Genomic DNA, 25,261 nt, shown 5'->3' on the forward strand with positions numbered 1-25,261 from the left:
TTGTGTAAATACCCCACAACATATTTATGCATTCTTTTTTTAATGGACATTTTTGGTAGTTTGCAGTTTGAAGCTTTTCTAAAAATTGGTATGGATATTTTTGTACATTGTTTTTGCTATATATATGCAAGCAGTTCTGTAAACTAGCAAAAAAATGAAATTGTTGGGTCATAGAACATGCATATGCTTTAGTATGGATTGTGAAAACTTTCCACAGTTTTACCAAGATATACCCCTAATCCCTAGCAAGCATGAGCATTGGGTTACCTCACATTTTCACCAACAATTGATATTTTCAGTTGTTTCCACTTTAGCCATTCTGGTGGGGTTTCAGTTTGCATTAAAAATAAACAACTTTTATATGTTTATTTGCCATTGACTATCATCTTTGTTGAAATTCTTATTAAATGTTTGCGCGTTTTTCTATTGTGTATATTTCCTTTTCTTTTTTACTTCTCTATAGTCTGTGTAGGATATTTTGGTAAGTTACAGTACTTCTAATATTCTCTCCTATTTTGTCAGTTGCTCAGTCAACTTTCCTATTGGTGTGTTTTGATAAACAGAATTTTCATGTAGATCAACATTAAAATTATTACCATTTAGGTTAGTGCTTTTGGAGTTCTGTTGGTGCTACCTTTTCCTATCTTCAAGGTCATAAAGTTCTCTATATTTTCTTTTAGAAAATTAGTCTTAATGTTCACATATGGATGCACAATCCACCTTGAATTGATTTGTGGGTGTAGGGTTCCAGATTTTGTTTTAAGCACACGTAACCTCCTGGATAAGAACCATATATTAGAAAGACTATGCTTTCTCATCACTTTGCAATAACATCTTTGTCAAAACTTGGGGTTCTGTGTGTGTGTTAGTGTGTTCCTAGATTCTAGTTCTCTTTTTTTGAATAATATATTTGTCCTTTTGTTAATACTATAATATCTTAATTTCTGTAACTTTATATGTTAAACCTACTATTTTTATTCTTCTAAACTTATTTTCTAAGTTTTTCTTCTTTTTTATAGTATTTCATGATCTCTGTATTTCGATGTCAATTTGGATATCAGTCTACTCCTATCTAACAGGGGCAAGAGACCTGCTGGTATTAAGTTCAAAATTGCATTGAATCTACTGGTAACTTTGGGGAAAGTTATATAGTATTTACAGTGTAGAGTTTTCTTTCTCACTATATTTATTTATTTAATATTTTAAAATAATAGTTTGTCATTTTCTCCATCCAAAGGCTAATGAAAAAAATTGTGAGAAAACCTTTAGACTTTGTTTAGACTTTTTTTTTTCTTTAGGTTTTGGCCAGGGCCAGGTCTGAACCTGCCACCTCTGGTATATGGAGCCAGTGCCCTACTCCTTTGAGCCACAGGTGCCGTCCCTTTAGACCTTGATTTTGAATGACAAGGTCCATGATGCTGTTCTATAGATATACCATATTTAATTGCACTTCACTTTTTATTGTGCTTTTCAGATGCTGTATATTGTTCGGTAGCAACCATGTATAGAGTTAGTTTATTGGTACTATTTTTCAAAATAATTATTCTATGTGTTATGATGATCTGTGATGCATGATCTTTGGTATTATAGTTGTCAATGTTCTGGGGCACTGCAAACCCCACCCATATAAGACAACAAACTTAATAAATGCTGTGTGGATTATGACTGCTCTACTCACTGGCTGTTCCCCCATCTCCCATCTTCCCTTTAGACTTCCCTCTCCTCTGAGACACAACAGTATTGAAATTAGGCCATGCAACAACTCAACAATGAAAGGTCTCTAAGTGAGTGGTGCCTGTGGCTCAAAGGAGTAGAGCACTGGTCCCATATACCAGAGGTGGCAGGTTCAAACCCAGCCCTGGCCAAAAACTTCAGGAAAAAAAAAAAGAACAAGAAAAAGAAAGGTCTCTAAGTGTTCAAAAAAAGGAAGTCACGTGTCTCTCATTTTAAATCAAAAGCTAGAAAAGAATTTATTAAGCTTAGTGACAAAGATATATTGAAAGCTGACATAACCTGAAAGCCAGGGCTGTTATGCCAAACACTTAGCATGGTTATGAGAGGGAAAAAGAGTGATTGAAGGAAATAAAAAGTGCTATTCATCAATTAATGCAAGAATAATAAGAAAGTAAAACAGCCTTATGGCTGCTGTGGACACTGAGCCACCCAGTAAAAGAATAAACCAGCAACAACATTCCCCTGAACCAAGGTCTACTTCAGAAGGGAACCATAAGTTTCCACAATTCTAGGAAGTCAGAAAGAGGTGAAGAATCCATAGAAGAAAAGTTGGAAGCTAGCAGAGGTTGGTTGATGAGGATTAAGGAAAGAAGTCATTTCCATCACATAAAAGTGCAAAGTGAAGCAGGAAGTGCTGACATAGCAGCTGCAGCAAGTTATGCAGAAGATCTGAGATAATTGATGAAGATGGTTATACTAAACAACAGATTTTCAGTGTAGACAAAACAGCCTTCTATTAGAAGAAGATGCTATCTAGGATTTTCATGACTAAAGAGACATCAATGTCTGCTTCAAAGCTTCAAAGGACAAGCTAGCTCTCTTGTTAGGGGCTAACAGCTGGTGACTTTATATTGATTCAATGCTTATTTACTGTTTTGGAAAACTAAGTGGTCTTAGGAATTATGCTAAGTCTACTGTGCTTATGTTTTGTGTTCTATACATGAAATAAGAAAATCTATATGACAGCACATTTGTTTATAATAGTTCACTAAATATTTTAAGTCAAAGGTTAAGCCCATTGCTCAGATAAAAAATAAATCCATTTGAAACTATTGCTGCTTACCTAACAACTGCAATCAGTGCAACCTAATTTTTTGCACCCTAAATGAATCCCAAACAACAACAAAAAAATATTGCTGCTCATTGACAATATGTTTGGTCACCCACCATCTCTGATGGAGATGTACAAAGAAAGTAATATTGTTTTCATGCTTGGTAATGCAACATTCATTCTTCAACCCCTGGATCAAAGAATAATTTTGACTTTCAAGTTTTATTATTAAGAAGTATATTTCATAAAGCTCTGGCTACCACAGATAGTAATCCCTTTGACGGGTCTGGGAAAAGTAAATTGAAAACCTTTGGGAAAAAATTTACCATTCTAAATGGCACAAACATAAGAATGTTTATGACTCATGAGAGGAGGGGAAAATAGCAATATTAACAGAAGTTTGGAAGACTTTTACTTCAATCTTCGTGAATGACTTTGAAGGGTTCAAGACATCAGTAGATGAAGTTCTTGTAGATGTGGCAGAAATTGCAAGAGAACTAAAATTAGAAGTGGAACTGAAGACTGAATTGCTTCAGTTTCAGGATAAAACTCAAGTGGGTGAAAAGGTGCTTCTTATGGATGGAAAACGAAGCCAGTTTCTTGAGAGGGAATCTACTATTGGTGAAGATGTCAACATTATTGAAATGGAAACAAAAGATTTAGAATGGTACATAAACTTAGTTGATAAAAAAGAGGTAGGATTTGAAAAGATTGATTTCAATTTCAAAAGAAGTTCTGCTCTGGGTAAAAGCTATCAAATAGTGTCACATGCTACAGAGAAATCTTTTGTGAGGTAGTCAATGGAGACACACTTCATTGTTGCCTTATTTTAATAACTTCCTACAGCCGTCCAACCTTTGCCAACCACCATAGTCAGCAGCCATCAACTTCAAAACAAGATACTCCAACAGCAAAAAAATTGTCACTGAAGATGTAGATGATCATTAGCATTTTTTAGGAATAAAATATTTTTTAATTAAGGTATTAATTGTCATTTTAGAAATAATGCTTCTGCACACATAATAGTCTCCAGACGAGTGCAAGCATAGCTTTTTATTTTTTCTTTATATGTAATGTTTATACATTTTTGTGGGGTACATGTGACATTTTGTTACATCCAGAGAATGTGTAATGACCAACTCATGGTATTTGGGCTATTAATCATCTTGAGCATTTATCATTCCTGTGCACTTGAAGCAAAGATTCTTTTCTTGTATTTTGAAACATACACTGCATTGTTTGAAACTATAGTCACCCTACTCTGCTGTTGAACATTGGAACTTAATCTTCCTGTCTAACTGTATGTTTGTGATCATTAACCAAACTCTTTTCACATATATCCCCACTCCTTGTTCTCAGCTTCTAATGACCACCATTCTGTGCTCTACCTCCCTGAGATCAACTTCATTAGCCCCTACATGTGAGTAAGAATGCATGTGTTTTGTCTCTTTGTCATTGGCTTATTTCCCTTAACACAATGACCTCCAGTTCCATCCATGTTGCTCCAAGTGACATGATTTCATTCTTTCTTGTGGCTGAATAATACTCCATTTTGTATATATAATGCAAATTTTTTATTCAATTCTTGATGGACACTTAAGTTGATCCATGTTTTTCTATTATGAATAGTGAGGCAATAAACATGGGGGGGATGCATGTATCTCTTTGTTAAACTGATTTTCCTTCCTTTGAGTAAACACAATACACAGTAGTGGGATTGCTGAATTATATGGTGTTTCTATTTTAGTTTTTCTGGAAATTTCCATACTGTTTTCCATAATGGCTATACTAATTTACATTCCCACCAACAACATATAATTCTCTTTTCTTTGCATTCTCAGCAGCATCTGTCATTTTTTATCTTTTTTATAATATCCATTCTAACTGGGGCAAGATGATATCTTATTATGGTTTTGATTTGCATTATTCTGATTATTACTGATATTGAGATTTTTTTTTCATAGCCTCAGCCATTTGTATGTCACTTTTTAAGAAATATTTATTCAGATCCTTTTCTGGATATAAATTGATTTGTGTGTGTGTATGTGTGTGTTGTCTTTTTTTAATTGTTTACAATACTTGAGCACTTAGCTTACCCTATCTAATGGAGAGGATGCAATGGGCCCAAACTCACAGAGCAGATTGGGGGACTTGCTGGCTCCAAGCCCACAGTCTTCTGATGAATGTCCCCTGGAAGAGCTCCACTGAAAGCTTTATGGTGCAAGTCAACAGACTTTTTCTCAGTTATAACATTGATTGGAGCAAAGGGGACCACCACACTGGGTTTGAGAGCATCAGTCTCCACTCGATCCACAAGGAAAGTACCAATACCACCAATTTTGTAGACATCTTGGAGAGGCAGACCCAAGGGCTTGTCAGTTGGACAAGTTGGTGGTAGGATGCAATGTAGAGCTTCAAGCAGTGCAGTTCCACTGTCACTGCTGTCTTTCCAGATGACTTTCCATTCCTTAAACCAAGACATGTTAGCACTTGACTCTGACCAGAAATTGGCCCAAATGCTACTGTGGCAGGGTTGTAGCCAGTTTTCTTAATTTAAGTGTTGACTTCTTTAATGATTTCCTCATATCTCTTCTGGTTGTAGGGTGGCTAAATGGAAACCATTTCTTAACACCAACAATTAGTATTCAGAGGTCATGGTCATGAGTCTGTCCATTCTTTGAGATACCAGCTTAAATTCACCAGCACCAGACCAGCAGAAATAATCAGGCCATCACTGTGTGTTTGAGATGTGTCTGTAATAATGTTTTTGATAAATTCTCTGTGTCCTGGAGCTTCAGTGATGGTCATATAATATTTGCTGGTCTCAGGAAATATCAGTGGTAATACCACACTCAGGCTCAGATTTCAGTTTATATTAAATCCAAGAGTACTAGAAAGAGCCCTTTCCCCTCTCAGCATCTTCCTTCTCAATTTTTTTCATAGTTCTTTGGTTTATAGTACCACATTTGTAAATCAGATGGCCACTAGTAGTGGATTTACCTGAATCTTTGTGTCTGGTGATGATTATGGAATATGAGTCTTTTCCATTTTTGTCTTTAATGGGAAGTTTTCACAACATTTGTGCTCTGACAGCAAACCCTTTGGGAAAAGTGTATTATATTTTTGATGTGCTCTTGGATTCTGTTTGTTAGTGTTTCGTTGAGTATTTTGGTATCTATGCTCATCAGGTATATTGGCCTAAAAGTTTGTTTTTGTTTGTTTGTTTTTTTGTCCTTGCCTGGCTTTGGTGTCAAATTGATACTGGCTTCTCAAATTAAGATAGGAAGAATTTCCTCCTCTTCAAATTTTTGAGGAGAGTTGGTATTAGTTAAAATTTATAAGTTTGGTAGAATTTGGCAATGAATCATCCCATCCTGGGCTTTTCTTTGTTGAGAAATTTTTTATTACTGATTTAATCTCATTACATGCTATTGATCTGCTCAGTTTTTCTATTTTTTCCTGATTCCATCTTGTTGTATTTTATGTGTCCAGGAATTTATCCATTTACTCTAGATTTTCTATTTTGTGGACATATAATTGTTTCTAATAGTCTTAAATAATCTTTTGTATTTCTGTAATGTCTCAGATTTTATTTCTTCATTCTTCTTTATTTTTTCCTTATTTTTGTCTGAATGGTTTTTTCCCCTAAAGTCCTGTCTTCAAGTTCTGAAATTCTTTTCATCTATCTATTGTTGAAAGTCATGATTTTATTTTTTATTTTATTCATTTGATTATTCAGTTAAAAATTCATTTCCTTCTTTTTTTATGATATCTATCTTTTTGGTGAGTTTCTCATTCACATCTTGAACTTATTTAAGGACTTCTTTATATCTGTAATTTGTCTTCTTCTGTATGTTATTGTATTTCTTTAATATAATTATTTAAAAATTATTTTTGGTATTTCATAAATTTCTTTTTGATGGGAATCTATTGTATGAGAATTACTGTGTTCCTCTGAAGATGTCACATTTTCTTGCTTTTTTGTATTTCTTGTATCCTTATGTTGTTATTTGAGTTTCTGGTGTAACAGTCACTTCTTCCAATGTTTTAAATTGGTTTTTTTTAGAGGAAGACCATTTTCTGGAGATATGTCTGTGGTATGGGTTGGGTAGGGCACTTTTGCTTTGATTCTGAGAGCATGCAGTGGTATGGTCTCTTTATAATTTCTTCATCTGTGAATAGTGTCAGTGCTGTCTATGATTTCCTCAGTGGCTTAGGCTGTGGCTATTAGTGAATGCTATGGAAAGGCTTTTCTGGGGATATGGATGCCAGGTTGTCTAGTTCTTGTGACTCAGTGGTGGTAGTGGAAGGCCAACACTCTGTCTGTAGGATCTGATCTACATATGCACATTCTAGTATTAGTAGATCCTGAAAGGCTTATTTTTCAGCCTCCTGGCAACTTGTTCTAGTGCTACCAATGGCAGAGGCAGGATGTGTGTTCTTGTGCCTCTTGGCAGTGTGCATCATGTTGGCAATGTCAGGGACAATGGTGGGACAACCCTTGGGCTCCCAGGCAGCACACAGTGGTGTTCTTAGTAGCTATAATGGCCTAGATATCCCAATCCCAGGTGGCATGTCTGAGTGAGTGCTGGTTCTTGTGGTTGAAGCATGCTTGATAGGCCCATCCCCAGACTTCTGGAAAAGAGTGCATAGATGCTTGTGGTGGTAAATGGAGTGTAGTATGCAGTCCTTCAAACAGCTTGCTCAGGCTTCAGTCACAGGTTTTCTGGGCCAGTTGCTAGGGCCACCATGGTGTTGTGAACATACATCCAAGGAGATTAATAAGGCAGCATAAGCCCCAGGTCCTTAGCCTCATGCTTAGTCACCTGGCCTGGGGGCAGTTCCAAGGACTGCTTCAGTCCCTGGGACCTCCCACTTCCTGGAGTATAGGACATTGCAGGCTTGATTGCTGAGATCCTGCTCCACTTCTGGGTCAAACCAATATTGTACCACCTTGATGTGGAGATGCAGCAGTCATAGAGACCTAGGGCAGGATGCAGTGTAGTGGGGGCTGGGTTTTCTAAATGGCAACATGACTCAGCTGCTTGAGTCTTGGAATGTATGTAGGAGGCAGTATGTGCTCCTTCTCTGATGTAATGATGTAGCTCAGAGCCAGTGAGGGTTGAAGGTGTCTCCAGTGGCTATGCTTGCAAGAGTTTGTGGTAGGAGTGTGGAACACAGAGGTTCTCTTGCTTATTCTTTGCTCTTACTTGGGAGCCTTCCCCATCCAGTTCCAGCAGAGCCAGCTTGCTGACTTCTCTCTCTTTACATACTTCAGATATTTCTTGTCACTTCTTTGCTCTATCCAGTGACCTCTCTTAGATTCCGTATTTGAAGTGCAATTATCTGCTAGCTGTTTTGGGTCTTCTTTGTGTAGAGGCAAATGCCAGGTTCCTCTTGGTCAGATATGTTGAATCTGTTCCCAAATACAACCTTCATATGCACTGAGAAACTGAAAAAAAAAAAAATGTGTGACTAGTTTTATTGTGATACTCACTTTATTGTGATAGTCTAGAACAGAACCTGCATTATCGAGAGGCATGCCTGTAGTAGGGGAGTGTGTGTGTGTGTGTGTGTGTGTGCACAGCAATAGGACTAGAGAGTACTAAAATAATTTTACCAGGAATAACTCATAGTTTATAATCCTACCATGTTGGGAGACTGACGAGGATGGATCATTTGAGCTCAGGCATTCAAGACCACCCTCAGCAAGACCACGACCCTATTTCTACAGAAAATATAAAACCAGCTGGGTGCTTTGGTTGGCTCCTATAGTTCCAGCTACTTGGGCAGCTGAGCCAAGAAGATCTCTTGAGCCCAAGATATTGAGGTTACTGTGAGCTATGATGCTATGGCACTCTACCAAGGGCAACAGATTGAGACTCTGTCAAAAAAAAAAAAAAAAAAAAGAAAAACAAAAAATGATAAAATAATTATGAGATGGATTTGGGACACACAAAATGAATATAAGAAGTAGTTTGAGATATTTAGAAGCCTAGTATTTTGGGAAAGGTTTATTCATTGGCACATATTCAGCAAATACCTGTTACATTCAAATAACTTAGCTAGACATTGGGAATAAAATTGTGAGCGAAACATCTACAAATAAAGCTTTACTGTCATATGAAATAGTCAGATATTAACCAAAGAATCATGCAAATTAACACTAATGATTGGCAGATAATAAGAGAATTAGTAAGATAATTTAGTAAGATATTTTAGATTAGTGAGAGTAAGGAAAGGCTTCAAAGGAAGCATTCAAAAGTTTTGAGTGGGAGAAAGACTGGATGTGACATTTCTAGAATAGAAAAGTTAGAATAAGATGATGGTAAAATAAGATAGAGCATGAGGAGAGTTGACTCTACAGGGTCTTGAATGTATCCTAAGATGCTTATCTCAAAAGCAATGGAATAAATTAAAGTTTTTCAATATGTATTCCATACGAGATGGCAAGGATTATATAACATTTTCCACACTGAAAATAGTTTCACTGGGTAGCTCAGTGTAGAGATTTCATTTGTCAGTCAACTAAGTACAATTAGAAATTGAAACTATGGACATTGTTTCATGTACTTACTAAGAGAAATTAGAGTTACAACTTGGCCTTATTTTTAGAAACTCTACATGATGACTATGAAGAACAAAATGAGCCTTAAAAAGAAGCAGAGAAGGGGAGGATGTAAGGGTAGAAATAAATTCAACACAAGGCTGTCCATAGGAGGAAAAGAAGCATGGCTCATGGTACATAATGCTGTAGACACGTTAAGTATGATGAAGATAAAAAATGCCTGCTGGCCTCAAAAATAGGTGAAGTCATCAAGAGCTCTTTTAATGAAATGATGGGGACATATCCAGAATAAAAATGAATAAAGAAACAAATTAAATAGTCTAGAAGTCTGAGAGAAATGGCAAAGACTAGAAGGTATTTTAGGATTCTGATATTTTTGTATGTGAATTTTTTTAAAGGGAGAAACATGTGACATGTTTGTATGTCAATTGGAAGTATATATCGAGAGAGAAAAGATAGGTTTACAAAAGATACAACAATATTATCTAATTTGAAGTTTCAAGAAACTTAAGAATCTCGGGTTTATATTGGAGCCTGGCTGCCCACTTGAATCTTTTTGACCAGGATGTCTCTGTCCTATAGAAAGAGTAGTGAGTAGAAATGTAGGATAAACAGGGGCAGGTTTAGAGTTTTGTGGCAGAGGTAACAGAGGGATTAATGTGTAAAGAAGATGATGAGGTTCAAGAAAAGGTAGTTCCAGAAGTAGGTCTTCAGAGAGAAGGATGAGGTAGAGATCTTGGAGGACTAGAAGACAATTGAAGGTCAAGTGTTGGAGAGCTTGTTGAAGTCACTGGCACAGTGCATTTCTAAGAAGTGACAGCAAAAGTTCCTAAATTAAAAAAATTCAGGGGTTGTAAGGATGGGATTGAAAAGTAAAAATCAAACAAATGTTGACATGTCTCAAAGTGAAGGTGGGGGTTTGGAGTAGAAGTGGAAACTGTGGATGAGATTCTAAAGACCCCAGTGTATATTGGGGAGGATGACAGATCCCTTAAACTGATAAAACCTAATGGAACTATATTCAAAATGGAAAATGGCATGGCCATGAATCAGTTACGAGCCCCAGTGAGCCTTGAGTTTTTCATCTGAAGAGTTGTAATCATCTTTCTTGCAAAGGTGCTATGATTTGGATATGATTTGTTTAGCTCTGCCAGGTCTCATACTGAAACCCCAATGTTAGACATGGGGCCTGGTGAGAGGTGTTTGGATTGTGGGGGTGGATGCCCCATAAATGGCTTGGTGACCTCCCCGTGACACCGAGTGAGTTCTCACCCTATTAGTTCATGCAGGAGCTTGTTGTTGGAAAGGGCCTGGTCCCTCTCTGCTCTCTGTCTTGCTTTCTGCCTCTCCATGTGATATCTGCACACAGAGCTCCTCTTTGCATTCTGCCTTGATTGGAACGTCCCTGAATCCCTCACCACAGGCAGATGATGGTATCATGCTTTTTGTACAGCCCATAGAGATGTAAGCCAAATAAACCTCTTTTCTTCATAAATTACCCAGTCTTAGGTATTTCTATACAGCAATACAAATGGACTAAGACAACAAGGTCATTGTACACTGCTTATATACTATGCCTGATGTATATGTGCTCAAACAAGAACAAAACAAAACCAAAAAAGAAAAAAAACTCATAGTTTTCTTTACTTCCACTGTTTGTTGAGCAATGTTACTAATACTAAGCATGTGTCAAGTTTAGTCAACAGTGGCTATCCTGAGGCTAACAGCTGGCTGTAGCCCAGGAAAGACACTTGCTATGTTTGTGCATGGTTCAGTGATAATCAGAGGCTCAGTCTGGGACCCCAAGTGTTCCCTCTGAACTCGCAGAAAAATTGTCACTGGTGACTGATTTCACAGTGTATCAATGGATCAAAGAACATTTCTCTTACCTTGGTAGGCAAATATGTGGGTACTTGGACATTGCCACGATTTGAAGAAAACTAGCCATATATTGCTCCAATTGCCAGGATGAGTAGCCAAAGTTTATGTCGCTCAAGGATCCAGAAAGAGAAACGTGTGCCTCAGCGTCTGGGAAGACATGTTTCTGATGTGAGCTCACGTCTCAAGGAAACTGATGGAGTTCAAAACTACACCAACAGCATTTCATAAGGCCAACTGAATCTTTTATCAGGAGAGACAAATCAGCAGGGAAGAAGCCTTGAAAAAGTTGTGCCTGACATAAGCCAATACTTTAATGTAGTGAAAAGTTTGCTACAGGGTGTGCATAGGAAGACAGGAGATTTCCTATGTGCATAGGAAGACAGGAGATTTGAGGATTAAAAATTTTGACTGCAAGTCAGAACTGTGCCTCCATAGATTTTATTGGACTATGAGCAAGATTTGTTTGCATTTTTCTAATGCATTAGGCAGTCTCATCTGGAATCCCCTCATGGAATTTAACTTTACATTTCTTAAGTCACATTTTCTATGTCTGAACGTCATCCCTACTGTGTAAACTTGTCATGCTTTAATTGTCCACAGGCAACGTTCATGACAACTGGGCTAATTAGGTATTTTTTGGCTCTTACAACAAAGTTATTACTCTAAATCATGAGATGTGATGGGAGTTTATGTTCTCAAATCAGAGAGATTGACTAGGCAGGGCGATTCTAAAGAAGCACTTAGCCCTAAATCTTGTCTCATAAAATCGTCCCAGAAACACTTTCAAAATTTTATTCATTGAGGATTAGCAGAGCTACTTAGCCTTATGAATTTTGGTGTTCACAAAAAAGAAAAATATAAAAAAGAAAGTTTTATAACTAAGGTAATGCTCCCAATATTTATAGGAATATTTCTGATACTTAACAGAGTATAGGAAGAAAAATAAAATTAAAACGCAGGAGATGATTTTATCCAATATCCTAGAAAAGTCTAGTAAATTATCTCCCTGATATAGAAATTTGTGGAAGAGAAAACTTCATGTGTTAAGGTAGCCATCCAAATAAAAATATAAGCCAATGTATAGAAAACTATAATTATGGAGATTTATGAACAGATAGAGAGAATGAGAAAGAATGAATTAGCTGACATAAATTCACAGTATAATCACTTCGGAGGGGTTGTGTGTTGAAAGGTGAGCCTAGATAGAAAGGTGAGAAGATCAGAGAAGAAAGAATTAATTGGTAAATTAACATTTTATTTTTCCTTACAAGATATATATATATATATATATATATATATGTTTTTTTGGGTTTTTTTTTGAGACAGAGTCTGGGTGGCTCTGGGTAGAGTGCTGTGGCATCACAGCTTACAGCAAACTTCAACTTTTGGGCTTAGGCAATTCTCTTGCCTCAGCCTCCTAAGCAGCTGGGACTACAGCTGCCGACCACAATGCCTGGCTATTTTTTGATTGTAGTTGTCATTGTTTGGCAGGCCTGGGCTGGATTAGTGGATTAGAACCCGCCAGCTCTGGTGTATGTGGTTTGCAACTTAGCTACTTGAGCTACATATCTTTTTCTTAGTCTAAACTATTACTATTATAGAAAGATTTTCCTTTTGGCTTTCTTGGTAATGCAGAAAATGAAGTGAAAAAGGGAGAAAGAAAATAACAGTAGAGTTCTGCCACGGAGACCAACAATGGAAGATCAGTTGGGTTGAGGGGATAAAGTTTCATCTCAGGGCCACAGACCAATATTTGGTAAGATAGAGTACTGATACAAATGCTTCTACAAATGTAATTGCCAACTGAGACTTTTACTTCTCTTTGTCCAAGATATGCAGCATCTGTGGCTCAAAGGAGTAAGGCACTGGCCCCATATACCGGAGGTGGTGGGTTCAAACTCAGCCCCAGCCCCCTCCCCCCAAAAAACTATATAAAGTTGTCAAAATTGTCATAATAATCAGGCAGTGATGGAGAATTTCATTCATGACCAAAGAGCTAGTGTTCTAGACATTTATAATACATTTTTGGCTAAAACCATATTTTTAGGAAGGTTAAATTTTATATTATAGGCTACATTTTAATTTTATGGAATAAATTCATGTATTTATGTTTAGTGAGTGAAAATAAGTGGAGATAAAATACAAAGTCAGTGGTATGACGTTATGTGTGTGCGTGTAAACATATACACACATATGTAATTTTTTTATTTCCTTTTAGAAAAATTATTTTCGATACTTGTTTCTGTGAATCTTTCCAAGTTTTGAAGCAATATTTCACAAGTTCCACTAACGATTGCTTTGGCTCTTATTCTGTGTCAGTCAGGCTGGCCTCAGGAAAGCAGGAAAGCATGCACCCAGCAACCATAGCTGCAGGGATGACTGTCCACTTGGATACTAGCATCTTTTCCTACTCAGATCAGATCTGATATGGATGAGAGTGTATCACCTGATGTTGGTTTCTTGTGTGAATGGATATTCTTTTTTTATGTGGATGTACTGAATTAATTTCAATTGAACCTACTTTGCTCTGACAGTCCAATTGTAGGATGAAGCCAAGTAGCAAATGTTGTTTGCTGTAATTCTCTTTGTATCATGTAGGATATAAAAATCTAAATAACCTAGAAAGAATTGCTCCTGAATTTTATATCAAATTCTGTTTCTATTTACAAAGTTGCAGTACAATACCTTGTATTTTTATCTTGTTCTTGCTATGTGGAATCTTGGGAGTTGTGGAGCCAAGTAAACGTAAGGAGAATTATTTCAAGAAAACAGAGCAATGATTCTTGTTTTGAATGGCTCAGATAATAGAAATTATATAGTAGGTTTTCCTCTCGGATGAGGAATCATGTTTGCCTGCTCTCTTTGGAAGCTGTCCATGATATCTGGGCAAAACATGTGGTATGTAGTCCAGAAAGTTTCTTCTCAATCAATTCTCAATAATTATACACTTAACAATGACAATAACAAATGTTTATTGAGAACCTATTAAGTGCTGAGAAATAACTATTCCTGATTTGGGGTATACACTTGTCAAATAAAACATAGATATCACCTGCTTGTGTGGCACACAAATTTTGGTTAGTATGAATTAACTGTGTATTCTAGTATATTGTCTTATGTTATTTTTGGTTTGGTGTGATTGTGTACTATATTTTAGCATACCTTTTTGAAAAATTTAATGAGACATTTAGAAGACACATATTGATTTAGTCTATTACCATTTTAATCCCAAACCTTTCTTTTTAGTCCTGTCATAAGCATTTTATTCCACGTAGTTTTTGTCCCATACAGCAAATGACAATAAAAAAAAAGGTTGCAGGGATACAATTTTTCTGGTTTTCCCCCTTCTTTCTCCTCTTGAACATAATTTGACAATAACTTAGGATTTAAGAATTTATATTGGCATTTAAGTTAGAGCAGTGGTTCTCAACCTTCCTAATACTGCGACTCTTTAATACAGTTCCCATGTTGGGGAACCTTAACATTATTTTTGTTGCTACTTCAACAACCGTAATTTTGCTACTGTTATGAATCGTAATGTAAATATCTGATATGTAGGATAGGTGACCCCTGTGAAAGGGTTGTTCAACCCCTAAAGAGGTTGCAACCCACAGGTTGAAAACTGCTGAGTTAGAGAAAGAGTACTACTAGTAAATGTGTGAGATAAAAATCTTAATCATTTTATAGTTGCTTTATACTTATATATTTCAATTTTGAGATATGAATTGAAACTACTTTGAACTCTCATACTTAGATTTTATCTTTGAGCATGACAGTTACCTACTCTGTGCCAACACCTAACTTCCACTAAAATAAAAGTCTTATTTAGGCCCAAAGCATTTTATTTAAATATGCTATAATTATATTTGAGGCCAATTGTGTGGCCGGCAAAACATTTCATTGTTGGAGCTTTGATTTTAATCTGAATATGTCTAAAAGCTTATACAATTAAATACATAGATCCCTAAAGATTTTAATTTACTGTTGAGAAACCTTTTTTTTAATGCGTCTTTTGTACATTATACAGCACTATGTTTTGGCATAAGAGTTTTAAAAAAGGTCTCTTTTTTCTCATTTCGTGGAGGCTGTATCTGTGCCATTAAATTGTTTTCTTTATATCCTAGTTGATTACAGAGTGTTTGGAGATGAACAAGATGGAACTTGATAAAGCACTTGGAAATGGAAAATTCTCACAGTAGGTTCTGCTGACTTGATTGCTTCATCGCCATGGCAACGTTCATCGGTCAGTATAGCCAGGTAATGAGATGGTTTAGTTCAATTAGGGCTTAAAATACCCTTCTACCATTGTGCATGAAATTTACAAAAGCATTTGTCTAAAAATAGGTCACACTCTCTTCTGACTTATAAGATAATTCTGTGTTCAATAGAGTGCACACACAAAGCTAAGTGAGCAAATCCATCTCTTGCCTTCTCCATTTTTTTGGTCCTTGAAAAAAGTGTAAATATGTCTCTGGAAAAAAATAGCATGTTTATATAAGTTCAAAAATATACTGTACCAATTAATATGATTTGGGAAATAGAGACATTGATACATCACCCTTTTGAATGTGTTATTGCTAGCAGAAAGCCTGGCTTTGAAGAGACATACATCATTTGGGTGTGAAGATACTAATATCAAAGTTCGGAAGAACCTTTCCATAAAGAAAGATGCTGCCCACATAGTGACAAGTGTCTAAAAGGAATGGGCGCGTGCGAGTAACTCATTCTCCAGTCCCGTTTTCCATCTATGTTGAACTTGAGACTTACTTCCAGCCGGTTCTTTCTCCTCTGTCTTAGCAGGGCACGATCCACCTCCCACTCAGGTGAAGACTAGAGGCCACCTGGCATGCACTCCTACCACACTCCCCACAAACATCTGCATCCACTCCACCTCCTTGAGGCTCATTTCCATACCTACCTTTTATCTTTGCTCCTGGCTTTTTTCCCTCTCTCTCTCTCTCTCATCCCTGCTTTCTCTTTCCTCAACAAAAATTTATATCACATCTTAAAATGACAGAAAGAACATAACGTAAACTGTTATTGCCTTTTACTTTTTTTTTTGCCTCAGACCTTCAGAACCAAGACTTTTTAAAAAGCATCATTTGTTTTCTCACTTCACGTTCACTCTCGGGCCCACGGACATTTGTCTACTGTCCCCATCGCTGCAATGAAATTGGTTTCAGTGAAATCAGTAACAGCATTTAATGAAGCATTTGTTACGCACAAGGTATTAGACTGTGATTTGGTGACACAATATTCAGTTAGAAATGTCCTTGTTCTCAAGGCATTCACAAATCATAGTTCTGATATACTTTTCAACAATAACCACATTCTTCTTCACTTGGGGAATTTTCAGTTTTTGTGTCTTTTCTGACCCTATGGATGAAGTCTTAGAAATACCTTTGCTGTTCTCCCATCCATACCATGTTTGCTCTCCTAAATCCTCACTAAAACCCTGCCTCTGCCTGTCCTCATGGTTCTCTGATGCTGATTTCAGTCTCATTTGCTAATTGATTTTGCTAATTTTTCATGCCTAGTTCTATGCCCACTCTTCTGTGATGCCTTCTCTAAATTAAATTATATTAGATTCCTCAATACAGTAAAGCATTGCTCATACAGTGAGTATTTCACCGTCATAAAAGATCTTCTAATTCTTTATGTGGGATGTCCTTGGTTTATTTATTTAAACTTTTTATTTTAGTTAATTGTAGATTTCTCTGCTGTTTTAAGAAATAATGAATAAAATTTCCATGTAGTAAAGTCTATTGATGAAAACTGCATAAACCATACATGGAAATTTTAGTACAGGTTGACTATTCCTTATCCAAAATGATTGGGGCCAGAAATATTTCAGATGCTGGATTTCTTTTTATTTTGAAATATTTCCCTGTACATAATGCGATATCATAGGGATGGAAACCATGGCTAAACACAACATTTATTTATGTTTTATGCACAACTTATAAACATACAGAACTTGAAAGTAATTTTATGCAATCTTTTTTTTTTAATTTTTTTTATTTTTTGCAGTTTTTGGCCGGGGCTGGATTTGAACCCACCACCTCTGGCATATGGGGCCAGCGTCCTACTCCTTTGATCCAGAGGCGCTGCCCATCTTTTTAATATTTTTGTTCATGAAACAAAGTTTATATACATTGGACCATCAGAAAACAAAGGTGTAGCCCATTTCAGCCAACCATGTAGATGCTCTAAGATTGACTCAGAATATGTATGCCAGTAATAGCCAACCATTTTTTTTTTTACAATTATTCACACATAAGTACTGAACAGTAAAAAAAAGCCTAACATTTATATGGTGAATAAATTATATATTCAGGGCAACTAAGCAGAACAGTAGCATCACCAGAATACCTGCCCCAGCTGATTGATAGACAAGAGCAACAGACAATAGCAGGTTTTCAGTCTCCATCTACAATGCTGTGATTTGAGTAAAAGATTGCTGTCCACTGTGGGGTTTCATTTAGGTGAAAAGAAGAATCAGTATCAGTTGAGAGATCAGGCAGTGGATCCTACAGGGGTCAGGAGGCATTCTGCGTGGTGGTTTTTAAAAGTATTTCCCCCAGAGTCATCAGCCCCAAAACAATGTCTCTGGGTCTTAGAAGGTTCGGTTTGATTTCATAAAGCATGCTTTGCTGCTGTGTAATGAATGCGTGGTGCCTCAGTCCTTCAACAAGCCCATTCCACCATGTCATTTCACTTTTTCTGCAATGTTCACATCATCTTCATTTTCACTATTGTCACTATCACCTTGATTTACAACTGTTTTGGCCCTTTCACCATTGGTCAATGAATGAACAACTAGCGCCTCCTTATGGATGTTAAAGACTGCTTTGATATCCGCTCTAACTTAGGGATGGATTTGGAGGCTGTATTTTTGCATTTGTAAGAAACTCAAGCATTATTTCTTTCTCATTTGGCATACTGAATCCTTATAGGTCACCACCTCATTCATCATCTTCACCAAATGTAGTCACAGGCCAGAAGTTGTGGGCATAGAACTTTAGTCACTCTGCTCCAAGTGTTGGCAACAGCATAGGTGGCATCTTTCATGCTAAATTTCTTTTAAAAATCTTCCACAAAGGGGCCTCTGCTCCCTGCTGCTCGCACACTCTTCAAAAAAGTGTTTTTATATTTACTTTTCATTGCACTAAAGATACATTGGTCACATGGCTGAATAGCAAAGTCATTTAGGGTAAAGTACACAACACCAACAATATGTTTGATGAGATATTCAGCTGAAGCATAAGCAGTAGTCAAGAAATAACAAAATCTTGCAATCATTATCCTATCAGATTCCCTGCAGTGAGCATGATCCACTGGTACAAAATATTTGTGAAATAAATTGGAAAAGATATCCCTGGTAATCCCTGCATTTTTGTTAGCATAATAATGGACTGGTAAGAAATTCGCTCCTTGAAAACAGCACAAATGCAAGCTTTTGCCTATTACAGCAAGTCTATACTCAAGCATGTCTGCTGCGTTAGCACATCCCAGTACGGTTATCCTGTCCTTGGCATTCTCAGTTCCTGTAGGACCTGTCTCATCAGCTGCAATTAGTGTCTTTCTGGGGCAATGATGCAGTGATGTTTCCTCAGCATCATAGACTTGTTCTGGTGTCAGATTTTCGTCAGCAACAACATCGAAAAAAATTCATCAATGAATTTCTCCACTGCTTTGTGATAAGCAGATGCCTTATCACCCCAAATTTTTTAATGACATTTCCTAAATATTTCTACAATCAGCCTGTTGAATATGCCTAGTTCATTTCAATTTTCAGTTCATTGTGATAGTTTTCTCCCAATCAGCACACCCTAAAGTGACAGGTATTTACTGTGACACTGATGGGTCCATGTCTTCATACATGACCAAGATCTTCATTTTAGATTTGTGCAGTATTTTTCTACTTTTCATTAACTTACATGCATCATTTTTAGCATAGAACTTCAACAGTTTATTCTTTTGTTTCTTGGGTCATTACGATGGACATGGACATAATATGTCCTGTCCATATGATGAACACACACTGTACTCTTCTGTAAGGTATTTTCACATTTATACCACTGCCTAGTTTCTGTAACAGCCTGACTCTCTGGCGGTTCGCATAAATGCTTACATTTCCTCTCCTCATTGTTACTCATAGGAGTATCTACAGGCCTCTTTGTCATTTTCAACAATATCCTTATGCACAGAGCAGAGAATAAGCAAAAGAATAAACAAACAAATGAAGCAAACACAAAACAACCAGTGCATAATGCATGTAGGACTTTGCCCCATGTGGAGCACCCTGGGGAATCTGCTGTTGTCAAGTCTGACCTGCACACGTGCCACTTTGTTACCCTTGGTGGCTGTGTCTGCCTGGGGAATGTGGGTGTGTGCAAAAAGATCTATTGCAGCAAATGAGGGTCTGGGAGGGAAAGGCCTTTTTCCCCTTGGAGACATTGAATAAACTTGTGTGTTGTGCACTTGCATTACAACTGTTATCTGTTGCATGAGGTCAGGTGCAGAATTTCTGTACTGGTGTTAGCATATCAGCCCTCAAAAAGTTTCAGAGTTTGAAACATTCTGAATTTCAGATTTGAGGATTAAGAGGAATGCTTAATCTGTATGGTATCACAATCAACGTATTGATTGATACAGTCAAGATATAGCATATTTTTCTTTACTGCAAAGATACTACATGTTGTCCTTTTCTTAAGTTTATTTATTTATTTATTAAATCATAGCTGTGTACATCAATGCAGTCATGGGGTTCCAATGTGCTGGGTTTACATACAATTTGAAATGTTTTCATTAAACTAGTTAACATAGCCTTCATGGCATTTTCTTAGTTATTATGTTAAGACATTTATATTCTACACCTAGTAAATTTCACATGTACCCTTGTAAGATGCACTATAGGTGTGGTCCCACCAATTGCTCTCCTTCCACCCACCCTCCCCCCTCTCCTCCCTTCCCTCTCCCCTTTCTCCTTCCCAAAGCTATCATTGGGTTATAGCTTTCATAAGAAAGCTATAAATTTGTTTCATAGTAAGACTGAGTACATTAGATACTTTTTCTTCTATTCTTGAGATATTTTGCTAGGAAGAATATGTTCCAGCTCCATCCATGTAAACATATAAGAGGTAAAGTCTCCATCTTTCTTAATGGCTGCATAATATTCCTTGGTGTACATATACCACAATTTATTGATCAATTCATGGGTCAATGGGCACTTGAGCTTCTTCCATGACTTAGCAATTATGAATTGGGCTGCAATAAACATTCTGATACAAATATCTTTGTTATAATGTGATTTTTGGTCTTCTGGATATATACCCAGTAGGGGAATTGTAGGATTGAATGGCAGATCTATTTAAGTGTTCTCCAAACATCTTTCCAAAATGAACATATTAGTTTGCATTCCCACCAGCAATGTAGAAGTGTTCCCTTTTCTCCACATCCATGCCAACATCTCTGGTTTTGGGATTTTGTGATGTGGGCTAATCTTACGGGAGTTAGATGATATCTCAAAGTGGTTTTGATTTGCATTTCTCTGATGATTAAGGATGATGAGCATTTTTTCATGTGTCTGTAGGCCATGTACCTGTCTTCTTCAGAGAAGTTTCTTTTCAAGTCCCTTGCCCACCCTGAGATGGGATCACTTGTTCTTTTCTTGCTAATACGTTTGAGTTCTCTGTGGATTCTGGTTATTAAACCTTTGTTGGAAACATAACCTGCAAATATCTTCTCTCATTCTGAGGGCTGTCTGCTTGCTTTACTTACTGTGTTCCTGTCTGTACAGAAGCTTTCATGTTGTCCTTTTATAGTTATATCCACTTCTTGCCCACTCTTCACCCCTTTCTTACCCCAGGCAATCTCTAATCCCTAGTCCATCCCTATACTATTTCATTTCAAGAACACTATGTAAATGGAATCATACTGAATGCAATTGGGGGGATTTCTTTTTTGTTTTATTTGTTTGTTTTTACCACCGAGCATAATCCCCTAGAAAATTATTCACGTTAGTTATTCACCCATCAAAAGACATATTTTTTTCTCCCCTTTGGGAATTGTTGTGAATAATATTGCTATAAACTTCACCATACAGGAGTCTGCATAAACATAAGTTTTCATTGCTCTGGGATAACTACCCAGGTATACGCTTGCTGAGTCATGTGACAGCTGCACATTTAGCTCTTTTTAAGAAACTGCCAAACTGTTTCACAATGGTTGTACCATTTTACATCACTGGGAGTAACATATGATTCAGTTTTCCACATTCACATAAGTACTTGGTGTTTTTGTTTTACTCATTATGATAGATACAGACTGATGACTCATTGTCAATTCAATATACATATGTAAATATTCCTAAGTGCTAATTATGAAGAATAAATTTTCATGTGCTTATTTTCTATCTCTATATGCACTTTGATAAAATGTCTGTTAATCTTTTTTGTCCATTTTCTAGCTGGAGTTTTTTTAAAACTATTTTACCTTGACAATTTTTCTTTTTACATATTCTAGATATTTGACATGGTATATGCTATTTGGAAACATTTTCCCCCTAATCTGTACATGTTGAAGAAATTTGCCATACCCAAACCAGCTCTGTATTTTCATCTTCTTAACAGGGTTTGATTTTAAAAATAATTTCTAGTTTTCATGTAGCCTGATTTACCATTTTTCTTTTGTTTTTCATACTTTTAATATCAAAACTGAATTTTTTGCCTAGTTCTAGATTTTAAAGTTTCTCCTGTGTTTTAGTTCCCTAAAAGATAAGTCATTTTGCATTTTACATTGAATATTGTAATATATTTTGAGTTAATTTTGCACAAGACACAGCATTTAGTTCAAGATTTTTTTTCCCCTATGGATACCACATTGATCAAATACCATTTGTTGAAAAAGTATATTTCTTCCATTGAATTGCTTTTACACCTTTGTTAAAATAATAGTATAGGTTCATCTCTGGGTTCTCTATTCTATTCTACTGATCTTTGTTTCTTTCCTTCTGCCAGTACCATGAGGCTTTCATTGTTGTTGTATGTAATTAGTCTTAGAAGTGCATACACTGGTTTATTCCATTTTATTCTTCCTTTTAAGTTATTTTTCTATTTTAGTATATTTTCCTTTCAATATAAAGTTTATAATAATTGTGTTTATATCCACTAAAAATCTTACTGGAATTTTGATAGAAATTTTGTCAAACTTATATATTGAATTGGAAAAAGTTGAAATCTTTAGTAAATTGAATCTTCCAGTTTATAAACACAGTATGGCTCTCACTTGATTTCTTACATCAGTGTTTTACAGTTTTTAGCATAAAGTTCTCTACATTCTTGCTGAGACTCCTACTTCAGTGTTTCTCTCCTTTTTAGAATTGTTGTATATACTGCTGCTTTGTTGTTGTTGTTGTTTTGTTTTGTTTTTTGATACAGAATTTTGCTCTGTTGCTTGGGCTAGGGTGTCATCGCCTTAGCCCACCTCACAGCAACCTCAAACTCTTGGACTCAAGGGAATGTCCTGCCTCAACCTTCTAAGTAGCTGAGACTATAGGCATGCACCACCAATGCCTGGTTAATTTTTCCATTTTTTGAGGGAAGATAGGATCTCATTTTGTTTAGGTTGGTCTTGAACTCCTGAGCTCAAGAAACTCTCTTGCCTTGGCAGCCCACAGTGCTAGGATTACACATGTGAGCACACTGATGTTGTTTTTATTTTTTCGAAGTTTTAGCAAGGAAGGGAACTTTTATTGACAAAGAGAAAGATACATTTACAGAGAAAGAACAAGTTATAGACTTACAGAGCAAGATATGTTCCCCATAGACAGAAAATGGTCCTCTATTGTTCCAAAAGAAAAGGCCAAAGAGGTCCTGATACTGTATTTTTAATCTCAGTATCCATATTTTCCCTTGTAGTATATAGCTATATAGTTGATTTTTGTATTTCAATTTCTTTTTTTTTATTAAATGATAGAAGTTTACATCAATACTATCATGGTGTACAGTATACTGTTTCTATATACAATTTGAAATACTTTCATCCAACTGGTTAACATAGCTTTCATGTCTTTATCTTAGTTATTGTGTTAAGATGTTTATATTCTACATTTAGAGAGATTCACATTTACCCTTAGAGGATGAACCATAGGCGTGATCCTACCAATCACCCTCACTCCACCCATCCTCCACCTTCCCCTTCTCTCCCTTTCCTCTCTTCCCATGTTGTGGCTAACATTTCCATTTCAATGTTAAAGAGCAATGGAGACAATGGGCACCCTTGCCTGGTTCCTGATCTGAGTGCAAATGATTTCAATTTAATTCCATTCAGTACGATATTGTCTGTGGGTTTGCTATAGACGGCCTCTATCATTTTGAGAAATGACCTTTCTATGACAATTTTCTTAAGTGTTCTGATCATGAAAAGATGCTGGATATTATCAAAAGCTTTCTCTGCATCAATTGAGAGAATCATATGATCTTTGATTTTAATATTTTTATTCAATGAATTATGCTTATAGATTTACATATGTTGAACCGGCCTTGAGATCCTGGGATAAAATCCACTTGGTTGTGGTGTATAATTTGTTTGATGTGTTTCTGGATTCTTAGGGATTGTTAGAATCTTGTTGAATATTTTCACATCAATATTAATTAGTGATATTGGTCTATAATTTTCTTTTCTTGTCGGATCTTTTCCTGGGTTGGGTATCAAGGTGATGTTTGCTTCATAGAATGTTTTGGGTAGTATTCCATCTTTTTCTATATTTTGGAAAAGGTTAAGTAGTATAGGTACTAGTTCCTCTTTGAACGTTTGATAGAATTCTGACATGAAGCCATCTGGTCCCAGGCTTTTCATTTTAGGGAAATTTTGTATAGTTGATGCTATTTCAGAATTTGAAGCTTATAGGCCTGTTCAACATTTCCTCTTCATTCTGGCTAAGTCTTGGAAGGTGGCGTGCTTCCAAGTGTTGGTCAATTTCATTCAGATTTTCATGTTTCTGAGAATAAAATTTCTTGTAATATTCATTAAGGATTGTTTGAATTTCTAAGGGGTCTGTTATTATTTTGTCTTTAGGTTTTCTGATTGATAAAATTAGCGATTTTACTCTTTTTTTCTTGGTTAGGTTGGCCAAAGGTTTATCTATCTTATTGACCTTTTCAAAAAAAACTTTTAGATTTATTGATCTGTTATATAATCCTTTTGTTTTCAATTTCATTTAATTCTGCTCCAATTTTGGTTATTTCTTTTCTTCTGCTGTGTTTGGGATTGGAGTGTTCTTCCTTTTCCAGTTGCTTGAGATGTCCCATTAAGTTGTTAATTTCATCTCTTTTCGTTTTCTTGAGGAAGGCTTGCAGTGCTATTAATTTCCCTCATAGGACTGCCTTTGCAGTATCAAAGAGGGTCTGGTAACTCGTATCTTCATTATCATTTTGTTCCAAAAATTTAGTAATTTTCTTCTTGATCTTGTCTCTGACCCACCTATCATTCAGCCTAAGGTTATTTAGCTTCCATATTTTTGTATGAGTCTGTAGATTCCTGTTGTTACTGAGTTCAACTTTTATTCCATGGTGGTCTGAGAAGATGCAAGGAATAATTTCTATTCTTTTAAATTTGCTAAGGTTAGACTTGTGACCTAAAATGTGATTGATTTTGGAGTATGTTCTGTAGACCAATGAGAAAAATGTATATTCAGTTTTGTTAGGATGAAATGTTCTGTAGATGTCCGTTAAATCCAAATGCTGAATGGTTAAGTTTAAATCTAAAATTTCTTTGCTAAGCTTCTTATCGGAAGATCTAGCCAACCCTGCCAAAGGAGTATTAAAATCTCCAACTATGATGGACCTGGGAGAAATCAAGTTGCTCATGTCTATTAGAGTATCTTTTACAAATTGAGGTGCATTCTGGTTGGGTACATAAATATTGATGATTGAAATCTCATCGTATTGATTGTTAACTTTAACAAATATAAAGTGTCCATCTCTATCCTTGATTACTTTTGTTGGTTTAAAGCCTATTGTGTC

The 25,261-nt window shown here is 36.3% G+C and overlaps 1 pseudogene; it reads right to left on the reverse strand.

Moving 5' to 3' along the window:
- Positions 1 to 4,886: 4,886 nt before the first annotated feature.
- Positions 4,887 to 25,261, reverse strand: part of LOC100952678 — a 52,745-nt pseudogene continuing 32,370 nt past the window's right edge.

Source organism: Otolemur garnettii, unplaced genomic scaffold, assembly GCF_000181295.1.
Source record: "Otolemur garnettii isolate 467f Iridium unplaced genomic scaffold, OtoGar3 scaffold00008, whole genome shotgun sequence".
In the NCBI taxonomy this organism is placed as follows: Eukaryota; Metazoa; Chordata; class Mammalia; order Primates; family Galagidae; genus Otolemur; species Otolemur garnettii.